Source organism: Camelus bactrianus, chromosome 12 (assembly GCF_048773025.1).
Source record: "Camelus bactrianus isolate YW-2024 breed Bactrian camel chromosome 12, ASM4877302v1, whole genome shotgun sequence".
Classification (NCBI taxonomy): Eukaryota; Metazoa; Chordata; class Mammalia; order Artiodactyla; family Camelidae; genus Camelus; species Camelus bactrianus.
The window spans coordinates 36,710,034-36,720,816 of record NC_133550.1 but is presented as its reverse complement, the minus strand read 5'-3'; the positions used below and the strand labels follow the sequence as shown (position 1 = coordinate 36,720,816).

The window sequence follows — 10,783 nt, the reverse complement described above, 5'->3', positions numbered from 1 at the left end:
GTTTTGTCATTGCAATAAATACTTTTCGAATAGCACAAATTTTAAGATTTCCTGGTAACATTTTATATGTGATCTTTATGGATTGTTGAGTTTTAGTTTTCATTGCAATCTACCCTTTATGTTTTGCTTCTAATCATTGTTGTAATCTGATCCTCATTTGTTCATACGTAAGTAGTGTATAGCCATTATACTCATAAAATGATGTAGGGAAACTCTCAGAGGCACCTCTCACTCTACAGTATAGCAGCTACTTCATTTCAGTCTCCATTTCCTTTTTTCCCTCAATTTTCCTGTCTTAGTACTTATCTGTGGCACTCGTGATTGTTAGCTTTGCTTTGAGACAAAGCAAAGATTTTGCTGTGGTATATTCATCATGGAACTGTGTTCAAGGTGAAAATGCCTTTATCTTTCCATCATTCATGTGTCCCCCAAATGTGACTTAATTTAAATTAGTGGTTCTCAAAGTAATATATACACTGTAATCAATTTGAAAGCAAATGGCATCAAAGGCTTAAAATGATAAAGTATGCTTTATTGCATGCTTACTATGTTGCTAGATACTGTTCTGTGCACTTGATATGTATTGACTCACTGAATCCTCATGATAATCCCACGAAGTAGGTATTTTCTTATTCTCATTACAAATGAGAAAATTGATGCTTGGAGGGGTTAAAAAACTTACCCAACTTTGCAAAGCTGAGAAATAGTCTGTGCATGTGAGAATGGCAAAGAGGACCTAAAAGACTAATGCTCTTATATATAGACTCTGAACCACTTCTATTCAGCCGTGCTCCTTCCATGACTTTGGTGGTGCCTCTAAGTTCTAAACCTCTTTAAGGGATCTTTAAGGTTCACTTCTAGTTTTAATCTTTGTCTATAGCCACTTAACTCTGAGCATTCTTAGCTTGTATTTTCTTACCTGTTTCCCATCTTCATACAAATTTTTGCAATATATTGTCTTTTGATGTCTCACTTCTGTCCCATTCTTTTGGTCAATCTGTCACCTTGAATTAGCAGTCACTGAGAGCTATTCAGAATTCACATAGCATCTTCCCACCAAAGATTTAGGAAGAAATCAGAGGAGACATGAGAGTTTTAGTGCAGGGAGACCCAAAACAGATCAGTTCTGTTATGTTCTGGTATAGAATCATTAGTTGAACTGACACTCGATGACATGCTATATTCACAGTGGTCTGAAATTGATTGCTTGTAAAATTTTACTGCCTACTTCACAAATACTTACTCAGTGCTTCCTCTGCCAGGTATAATGTTTGGCAGTGCATGGATGCAGTTTTAGAAATACCTTTGAACTTGTCTTAGGTATTCTTTGCGGGAAGTAGTTTTTGACTGTCTTGTTAATTAACAGTATAGTTTTATTAGCTGTTTAAATATTATTAATTGTTCTTTAGCTAATTGAGAGGAATTAGTAATGTTTAACCTTTGTAAGTCAAAGAACAAAAAATTTGGAATAAATCAAAACTGACTGAAAATACAATTCTAATCAAATGCTTTTATACTAGGCCACTACTGAATTTGTTGTCCAGAATTTAACATACTGATCTTGTGATAGTGAATAATTTGAAATTGCAAAGCAGTGTAACGTGTACTTGCTTTATTTGTTCTAGTAACAGAAATTACAGTCAGCTTATGGTTTGATTGGGAGAAGAAATGTTATCTATTGCTATGGAACATCAAACTTAGCAGCTTAAAGCAAATATTGCAGTTTCAATGAGTCAGAAATCAGAGTGACTTAGCTTTGTGGTTCTGGCTCATGATGTCATTACTTTGTAGTTAGTTAACTGACATCTAGGGCTGTGGTATCTGAAGGTTCAAATGGGGCAGAATCTGCTTCCAAGCTCACAGCATAGTTGGTATGGTTCAGTTCCTTACTGGCTGTTGGCTGGAGACGTAATAGGTTACCTGAGTCTCTTTGTGACATGGCAGCTGGCTTCTTCCAGAATAATCCAAGAAGATGCACCCATGATTGAAGCCACAGCATTTATATAACCTAATCTTGGAAATGCTATACCATCACTTTTGCCATATTCTGTTGGTCTTACAGGTCAGATGGCAAAGAGACTACACAGAAGGGTAAATACCAGGAGGTGGGGATGACTGGGGCTCTTGACGTTTGGCTACCACAACTACCTGAATCTGAGGGCTTATGTAGATACTTAATTTGGCCATGCTATAGCATTTGAAAACAATGTTAAGTGTACTACTTTGGAATTCATAGGGACATTTCTTTGTAGTGTTCACTTTGATCTATTCATCATTCCAAAAAAGTATATATAAAATTAAATATGAATGAATATCAATGAGACTGGAGATACCTAGGCAGATTTGAGTTACCCTGTGGAGGTAAATTTAACAGACGATTTATAACATATGGCCAAAGAGAAATAAAAAATTACTTCTGAGTTTTTTACTTGGTTGGCTTAGTGGAAGGTGGTGCCAGTTAGTGAAAGAATCCTAAAGGAAGACTAAATATGGGGGAAGGAAGATAGTCTGGGTTGGAATACACTGAATTTGATATTTCTCTGAGAAATTCTAGCAACTCAACATAATATTTGACCCAAATTTAGCACTCAGATACTGTGAATAAATCCAAATGGAGATTTATGTTGGCATTTGGGTAACTATCTGAAGCTAAGGAGAGTAACTAGAAATAGTTGGGAGTCCTTAGCCAATAGATACATTCCAAATGATGGGACTATATAAGATGGTGCACAGATTTGGAAGGGAGAAAGTTAGGGATGAATATCAGTATTTAAAGAATGAGTAATGACGGAAGACCAAGAAAAATGGTAAACAATTATGCTGAGTAAAATGTAGGCACAGAAATGATGCCTACTAAATTTACAGTCAGGTGACTGGTGAAAATAATTTCAGTGTTAAGGCAGGGGCAGATGTGTGGAGAGCTCTAACTGAGAGGATAGGACAGTAGCTTGAGAGTTGACAGTGTGTCAAGGAAGGGCTTTTGTTTCTTTCTAACTTGAGAGATCATATAGCCATACAGATCAAGAAGCAGTATTACCAGCCCCTCAAGATTCTCCTAGTTTCTATCCCTCTCCAATCCTCCACATAGAGTAACCACTATGCTAACATAGCACCATGGGTTTTTTCATTGCTTTATTAATAAAATCATACATTATGTACTCCTTTGAGTGGCTTTCACTTTACACTCTGTGAGATTAATCCATATAATTATACATAGTGATGGTTTGTGTCACTGCTATAATTCGTGTGAATATAGCATAATTTATCTATTTAACTTTTAATGGGCATTTGAGTAGTTCGAAGGTTTGGGCTATTACCAAAAAATGCTGCTATATGTGCCCTTTGGGGTGTGTGTGTGTGTGTGTGTGTGTGTGTGTGTGTGTGTGCCAGGTTATAGGGTTTGCTTATGAACCAGCTGTCTTTCATATGGATTTGTAGAAGTTCTTTGTATGTTCTGGATACTAGCCCTTTGTCAGTGTATCAGATTCTAATCAGGAGGCAAAAATGACCAGGTATTTGAACAAATAATTTAAAGAATTATTGACCAGTCATAAAGTTAGGTAACTGAAAGAATTTTGAAGTATTATGGAGGGAGCAACGGCAGCAGCTGTGAAACCTAAGGCTGAGAAAACAAAGAGAAGAGGTTGGAATTATTAGAACTTAGAAGCCTGGGGCAGGAACCTTGGAGGCTGAAACTCAGACCTCTGAAGAGGGGATGCTGCCAGCTGAGGGGAGGCACAAAGAAACTCCACACTGGTTTCAGCAACTGATAAAAGAAACTGCAGCACCACAGAGAAGAGGCATCACTGGGTTGATAACTCAGAGGAACTGCAAGAAAATTGTCCACAGGAAGGACAAGTCTCCTTTCTCTAGCCTTTCAGTCTCTAGCATACACTCGGCAGAGCCTAACAGGGAACCAGCCTGCAAAGCAAACGTGGTTGCAGAGTCCTAATCTCAGCATCACAAAGCAGAGTATGTAAGGGGGTGTGTCTGGAGCCAAGAGACAAGAATTGGTACAAGTCAACTGACCAAAATTAACTCACGAAAAAATAATAGTACAACATATATTAAATAAATTGCATATGTAATTTTAAACTTCACACCAACTACATGATAAAATTCACTAATGAACTGTAACCAAATACAAGGGAGACGTCATACTAATCTTATACTCCCAGGGAACAGAAGTAATTATCAACTTATTCCATGCAGTTCTGTCAGTGAAAGGATAAAATTTTAAATAGTACTGGAGAAAATAGATCTCTTTATAGGAAAAAGATTTGCCTTGATCCATAATTCACACTAAGCAGAAAAATTAATTTGAGGTGGATCATCGACCTAAATGTGAAAGCTAAATCAAGCTTCTATAAGAAAACATGAGAATATCTTATTGACATGAGAGTTGGCAAACATTTCTTAAGATCCAAAAGCACTAACCAATTGGTAAATTGGATTTCATACTAAGAAGTGTGAATCACAAGACACTTATTAAACAGGTTAAAGAATGGCAGAAATTCCCAACACATATATCTGACAAAGAATTTAATCAGAATATATTTTTAAAGTCCCACAAATAAGAAAAAAGTAACCCAAACAAAAACTAACAAAACCCTGAAAAGTCCCATCACAAGAGAAAATACCCAAATAAGCGCTTGAAAATGGTTAAGGCTGACAGCATGAAGTGTTTGAAAGCTGAAGGAGCAACTGAAACTGCTATAGAATTACATAATACCATTTGGTAGGATCTACTAATGCCAACATGCCTATCCCATGACCTGGCAATTCCACTGAGGTATTTACCCAAGAGGCATGAAAACATATCCATGAAAAAGACTAGTTAAATGTTCATCATCCTTTATTCACAGTAGCTCCCAATTAGGAATAATTCACACATCCATAAACAGGAGACTAGCAGAATACTCAGAACGGATTACTATGTAGCAATAAGCAAACTACAGTTACATGTAACAACGTAGATAAATTGCAGGCATAATGTTGAACAAAACAAGCCCGGGACAAAAGCATTTGGTATATGATTCTGTTCAAACTTCCTAAAGTAGGAAAACAAGCAAAGGTATTTTATGGTGATAGAAGTCAAAATAGTGCATACCTTGGGGAAGGGTGGATATTAGCTGATCATGAGGGATTCTTTCTGGGTGACAATGTTCTAGATCTAGGTTGTGGTTAATATGGGTACACACGTATGTAAACATCAGTTTCATCAATCTGTGTACTTAAGATTTCATGTAATTTACTGTTTTAAATCTCAAGTAAAAAATATGTATCTTATCAAAGATTGAGAAACTTAATTTAACACTAATGCAGCTTTCATCTATTTATTGGTCATTTAATCTCATTTTTACTTCTTGCCCATTTGTATTTTTGCCCATTTTTGGTAACTGGGATACTTGGTTCTTATTGACAGGTGGGACCTCTTTAATATTTTGTTTATTCTTCAAGTTTTTCCTAGCTTCTTTCAACTGATTTATAGTTTCTCTGTCCGTTATTAGATAGTAAAAAAACATTACTTTTCACATGTTTCAGGACGTGACAAAATAACCAGAAATGGATTTGTCCTCCCATTATAAAATGCTAGAAAACTAGGCAAAATACATGAAACAACTCCTTTCCAACACTGGATAACAGACAGTTATGTGCCTGATCCCTGAGAGAAGAGAAACAAGTGAGCCACACAATTCCACTTTTTTCCTAAGGCACTTTCCAGCTGGTGGCAAAAGGAGGGTGAGCACGTGGCAAAAGGAGGGTGAGCACACAGCAAAGCACCGGGTCTCTGGTTGGTTAGGACACAGTCATCAAAGTTTGAGGAGGCTGAAGCAGTTAGAAGTTGTGGGAAAGAGTAACAAGAAAGGGGACTATGCCTGAAAAGAACTCCAGAAATCTGCATAGGAGTCTCTTGAGTCTGGCTAAATAACAAACTGTGTGCATAGGGTGAGGAACGCCTGCCCAGAGGCTGTAAGCTGAACACTTTACAGAACTCACACAAGACTGGGAGACATTCACATTACAAAATGCCAGAGTGGAGAGACTGTAAAGTACCCTGGATATTTAGTATAGACCCCAGAAGGGCCGCAACTGAATAGTATTAAATGAGCTCTAGAAGAAAAGCTACTCTAGATACATCCTAACAGAACTTAAAAATTAGTTTTGAAAGGATCAAGCTGACCTCACAGTAAATTAAGTGTTCCAGAACAAGGTCGAACATTCTTTAAAGGAAGACAATAAAATACAGACTCTTGATAACCACAATATCGAGCATCCAATAAAATAGAGATGCAAAAGAGAAGGAAAATGCTTCTTCCATAAGCAGAAGAAAAGTCAATAGAAACAGACCGAGAAATGGTTCAGTACTAAATACATTCAAATAGCAGAGAAAAACAAGAGCATAATGATGAAAGTGATGGGAGCTACAGAAAAAAAAAAGATGAAACTTCTGGAGATGAAAAGTTAACAATATCAAAACATAACTTATTGGATGGACTTAACAGCACATTGGACAGTGCAAAAGAAGATGAATGAACCTGAAGATAGAGCAATACAATGATCCAGATTGAAGCACAAAGAAGAAAAGCCTCAGTGACCTGTGGGATAACAAGCAGTCTTTCATACATGTAATTGGAATACCAGAGGGACAAGAGAGAGCATAAAAACCATTTGAAGCAATGACGGCTGAAATACCACTAAATTACAGAAAAATTATGAACCCAGTCATATCACCAAATTCAAGACAAAATATATCACCCCAGAAACTTGCCTTATTGACCCTTTGTAATCAATCTCTGGCCCCCAACCCCATACCCTGGCAAGGACTGCTTCCTTTTCCTACAGTTTTGCCTTTTCCAGAGTGACAAATGAACCATAGAATTTGCAGCCTTTTGAGTCTGGCTTCCACCACTTAGCACAGTGGTTCTTAACTGGCAATTCTGCACCCCAGGGGACATTTGGTGATATCTGGAGATGTTCGTTGTTCAGGTTGGTTGTGTGTGTTTGGGGGGTGCTAATAGGTAAATGCCAGGGATTGCTGCTAAACATTCTACAATACACAGGACAATCCTCATAAGAATTACCCCGCCTAAAATGTCAATAGTGCTGAGGTTGAGAAACTTGACTCAGCATAAAGCTTCTGAGAACTATCACATTTCATTTGTTCCTTTTATTTTTGAATAGGATTTTTATGTGCTGCTTTTCCACTTGTACATCTCAGTTGCTGAAGTGTCTGTTCGAATCTTTTGGCCATTTTTTAAAGTAGTTGAGTGCCACCATCAAAATTAAAAGAACTCTACAACTTAAAAGGGCAAAATTTCCTGAATCTAAATTGTACATCAACACCTGGTAGTTTTAAAAAATGCCAATCTGTCTACAAAGAACAATTATCTTCATCCTGTATGACTCTAACTTCACAGGAATGTATTTTATAGTATGTACAATTTATGTAGCATATATCAATTTATTTTCCCTAACCTTTCTTTCTTTTAATATTGACTGGAAAATTAGAAATATATAACCTTAAAAAAACACTGAGAAGCCAGTATGAATTGGGTGAAAAGAAAAGTTAGACTGGGAAAAATCAAGAAATCTTTTATAGATTAAGTAACCTTAAGTATTATTTAAAATGAAGAAAAGATATTGTATATATAATTCCAATGGTTCTAGTAAGAGCTTGGATTCTGTTAAGTAGAGATGTGGTGTGTGTGTGTGTGTGTGTGTGTGTGTGTGTGTATACACACATATGCATATACATATATATACATGTAAAATGGAACACTACTCAGCCATAAAAAGAATGAAATTTTGCCATTTGCAACAACATGGATGGACTTGGAGAGTACTGTGCTTAGTGAAATAAGTCACAGAGAAACAAATACCGTATGTTATCACTTATATGTGGAACCTAAAAAAATAAGAAACAATAAATATTTCAAAAATTAAAATTTTTTTAAATAATTAAAAATGGGCAAAGGTCTTGAATAGACATTTCTCCAAAGAAGATATACAAATGGCCAACATGCTATGACAAGATGCTCAACAGCACTAGTCGGTATAGAAATGAAAATCCAATGAAATATCACTTCACACCCATTAGGATGGCCACTATCCAAAAAAAAAAAAAAAACATAATAAATGTTAGTAAGAATGTGCAGAAATTGGAACTTTGTGTACAACTGGTGGGAATGTGACATAGTGCAGCTGCTATGGAATGGTATGAGGTTCCCTGCAAAATTAATTAGAATTAACCAATAATGCTGTACACCTGGAACTTACATATTGAAAAAGAAGATAGCTTTTTTGCATCTGAGATACAGTGGTCCAATGTCTTTTTTCTGAGCACATGTTGAGTTACAAACAAATTGAATCATAAAGGCAGAACATTTAGGGATCATTTATTTTACCAATGACCAAACTTAGGCCCAGAGAAGTGATGCCAGTGCTCTCAAGTACCTAGATGGTATGATCAGGACCAGCATTATTCTCTCTCTCATGTCATAGAAATAAGAGTTTTGGTGAAGGACTTAAATAAAAATTAACCATGTGATCCAGCAATCCCACTTCTGGGTGTATATCCAAAAGAATTGACAGCAGGATCTCAAAAAGATATTTGCACACCTATGTTTATAACAGCATTATTTACAATAGCCAAGAGGTAGAAGAAACCCAAATGTCTATCGACAGATGAATGGATAAACAAAATGTGACATATACATACAATGGAATATTATTCAGTCTTGAAAAGGAAGGAATACTGTCACATACTATAACATGGATGAAACTTGAGGACTTACATTAAGTGAAATAAGCCAGTCACAAAAAGACAAATACTGTATGAGTCTACTTATTTGAGGTGTCTAAGCAGCCAATTTCATAGAAACAAAGTAGAAATGGTGGTTGCTAAAGCCTGAGGACAGGGGGAATGAGGAGTTGTTTAATGGGTATAAAATTTCAGTTCTGCAAAACAAGATCTGTTGCACAATAGTGTGACTATACTTAACACTACTGAATTGTACACTTAAAAATGGTTTAGATGGCAAATTTTATATTGTGTTTTTTACCACAAGTTTATTTTTAGATGAGACTGAACCCAGGACCTCATGCATGCTAAGCATGTGCTCTACCGTTTGAGCTATACACTCCCCCCACCGGTGGGTATCTTTGATCAATGGAACGAGGGCTGTCATCATCAGCTAACAGAACAAGTCATATTTGTTCTTTGGTTAAGGGGCCATAGGGCTCCAAGTGAGGTTTGTTCAGTTAAATTGGATTGGGGACATAATACTAAGGGTTCTTTTTTCAGGTATTATAGTAACAGTGACACTATTCCTAAGACTATTCCAAATAGATACAATAGAAAAATGTTATATGCATTATCAGTAAATGTTCACTTATAGATTGTATTATTTTTGTAAATGAGTCACTTTGGAGCTATCAGGCATTTTCATCATACTACAGAGAATGTTTGTTAGTAGTGACAAGGCATACACTTATTATTTTATGTTACTCCTTTATTAGTCAAGAATGTCTCTGATATTTTCACTCAGGTGACTGCTAACTTCCCAACATTCTACAAATAGAATTTTTGTTCTATGTGCATAAGTCCCTTCTATATACCATTTTTGTACTATGATACCTTGAGTTAGGCATTAGGCAGCTTTTAATTAAAGAGCTCTTAATAACTTAAAATTTTGCAGATGAATTCGTTTTTCCAATTTTTTTCTCAGTATAAACTATGTAAATTTTATAGTCACTTTTTAAAGCAACCAAACTTAAGTATTTTTAGACTGCAGTGTCAACTGCTGTAGTAAATTCTAATCTAGCTAAAGTATAAAATAGTGAGAACCCCGAACAATAACACATTTTTCACTGTAATCTAAAAGACCATAATAAGTATTAATAAGCAGACTTAGGTTAGTTTACTTCAGGACTTCAAAAACAGTGCCCAATCATACGGCCACAAGCTATCTCAAAGAATATCCCAGAATCTAAAGTTTTACAAAAAGCGGACACTAGATGTCGCTGTGGAACTCATTGTATTTTGTAGTTATTTCCTACATCAAGGAGCCTTAGTAAGTAGTCTCTCACTTGAAAGTAGCAGTTGAAATGTTGCGGTGCTATTATTGCATGCTGGATGGAAAATGCTATTAAACTTCGATCATTATGTTCATATAATTACACTAAAATGAGCATAAAGGTTGAGTAATAGAAAATCAGTAACTAGTAAATAAGTGGCCTTAATTTTGGCTTATTTCCAATATAATATAACTTGATTATCAAGGTTTTTAAACAGTTTAGGATAATTTACTTTCTATTGACAATGTAACTCTTTCATTATAACAGGAGCCCTTTACATTACTAACTTAGTAAATCCTGGAATATCCAGAAACATGAGTATTAATTTTGTTCCCCGTTTTTTTTTCATTAAAGATTTGAAAGAGTAATACATACACATGGTTCAAAAGTTTAAATATATAAGATACAGTGAAAAGCTCCCCTCTTGCCCCTACCCTCTAGCTACCCAATTCTCCACCAAACAGGCAACCAATGTTGGTTTTTGTGTGTATATCTTTCCAGAGATATTACATAGACACAGACATATACATATAATATTAACAGACAGTACTATATTCTTTCTATATACATCTTACTTTTTCATTTAACAGTGTTTTGCAGATCTTTATACATCAGTAAAAAAGGTTCCAGTTTTATCTACCTACCTATCTATCCATAGTTACAAAGTATTCCATATACAGCTGTACCATAATTTATTTTTCAA

General features: G+C 35.7%; 1 long non-coding RNA gene across 1 annotated transcript in view; it reads right to left on the bottom strand.

Moving 5' to 3' along the window:
- Positions 1-10,783, bottom strand: part of LOC141579421 (uncharacterized) — a 36,866-nt gene that overhangs the window by 15,715 nt on the left and 10,368 nt on the right. The window lies entirely within an intron of this gene.